Source organism: Gracilinanus agilis, unplaced genomic scaffold (genome assembly GCF_016433145.1).
Source record: "Gracilinanus agilis isolate LMUSP501 unplaced genomic scaffold, AgileGrace unplaced_scaffold55948, whole genome shotgun sequence".
NCBI lineage: Eukaryota > Metazoa > Chordata > Mammalia > Didelphimorphia > Didelphidae > Gracilinanus > Gracilinanus agilis.
Window position 1 is genome coordinate 12,166 of NW_025391296.1, and position 1,953 is coordinate 14,118.

Below are 1,953 nucleotides of genomic sequence, written 5' to 3' on the forward strand. Positions count from 1 at the left end.
AGATAGTTTCCTAGGTGGGTGATTATCATCTCCCATCAATTTAGGAAGGATTTTTATTTCAATAGCTAATATGGATTAGAAACAGAATTTGAACTCATGTCTTCCAAATTCCAAACCCATTACTTTAAACACTGGAGTATCTTTCTACCTCCAAAGAAGCAGTTGGTGGCCCAGGGAATAGAGAGCTATACTAATGTCAGGAAATCCTTAATTAAATTCTTACCTCAGAAATTTACTGTGTGGCCCTGGGCAAGTCATTTAACCTCTGCTTATCTCCATTTCTCCTTCTGTAAAACTGATATAATAATCATTTAGCCTGCAGTATTGTAGGATCAAATGAGATAATACTGTAAAACGCTTAGTATAGTGCCCCATACATGGTAGATGCTATATAAAATTGTATTTTCTCCCATATTCTTCCTCCCATAATTCCATATCTCAGAACTAGAAACCAGACTATACTGCTGACTCATCTCCACATCACTTTCTCTACCATTCTTCCTACCTCTGATTTTCAGCTCCCTTTTATTCATTGTGCTTCCCAATATATGAGTAAGCTCCTTGACAACAGGGACTGTGTGTCCTTTCTGCTTATAGGGGTATTTCCAGAATTTAGCCCAATAAATATTTAATAAACATTTGTTGACTTGACTTGACATACATGTGTTGTAAAGATTATTAGGACTACTTCTATCCTTATCAAGGGGATTACTCATTTTCTTTCTTTTCATACAACAGAAAACAATAATGTCAAATTTAGACCTTCTGGCCCAGAAGCTTACATGCTGATGACCTCATGTCATCAGTTACTTAGGAGGCCACCAAAAATTCTCTGGATGATTTTCAGAATGTCTTTTAATGGGAAAAAGAAGAAAAAAAGACCCATGGAGAGGCTGTACAGAGTGGGCATAATGAAACCCAGATTATTCCTTTAGCCACAAGATTTAAAATATGAAAATGTAAGCCACATCCTCTGACAAATGGAAAGGCTAACATGCACTCTTGAGCATCATCATCACACCAACAAAAGCGACTGACATGTATATAATACTTTAAAGTTTTGCAGAGTATTGCATTTGATCTGGTTCTCGCAAGGGCCCAAGGAGGAGAAGACCACGAATATGATCTTGTTTAATATATGAAGACTCTGTCTTTCTGTTTCTTATCTTCCATGGCAAAACCCATAGTTTCTGATATGCCTTACAGAATCTATTACAATGGTTTTTAAACACAAAACAAAACGTTGGAAAGGAGTCATGGGTTTGAGTTCCAATTCAGCCATGTGCTAACTGCGAAAGTGATCAAGACCTCCTCTGAAAAATGGGCAAATGAAGGGATAATATGATGTTTAATTGACTACATTATAGGGTTTGGGGGGAGGGAAGAGTCTATAAAAGAATAAAGAGTAGTTTAGTGGAAAGGATATTTGATTGAAGAATGAGAAAACCTGGTTCAAATTCTTCTCCTTACTATATGTCTGACTAGTTAATTTGGGAAAGTTAATTACCCTCTTTTTGCCTCAGTTTCCTCATCCATAAAATAAAGTTGCTACACTAGGTTCCATCCAACTCTAAATCTATAACATAAATGATGTCAAACATCAGTGTTGACAATATTCTTAATGTCATTCACATTCACTGCATTAAAAAAGTAGGTAGCATACCACAAGTATTGCTAATTTTTTAGGAAGACCCAAGTTGGAATTCTGCCTTAGACACTTAATATCAATGTGAACCTGGGCAAGTCATTTTACTCTTAGGTTTCCTCATTTGTAAAATGGGAAAATGACCTATTTCACAGAATCATTGTGAGAATCAAGTAAGGAAATATATTAAAATGCTTTGCAAACATAAAAAAGCTATTTTAATTTTAGTTATTACTAGTATTAATGGCAGCATTTTATCAAGTTATATTTTTTCTTAAGGAAATAATCATATAAAATATATATATATG

At 34.8% G+C, this 1,953-nt stretch overlaps 1 pseudogene; it reads right to left on the bottom strand.

The window, feature by feature from the left end:
- Positions 1-631: 631 nt before the first annotated feature.
- On the bottom strand, positions 632-738 carry LOC123256091 (annotated as a pseudogene).
- Positions 739-1,953: the final 1,215 nt, after the last annotated feature.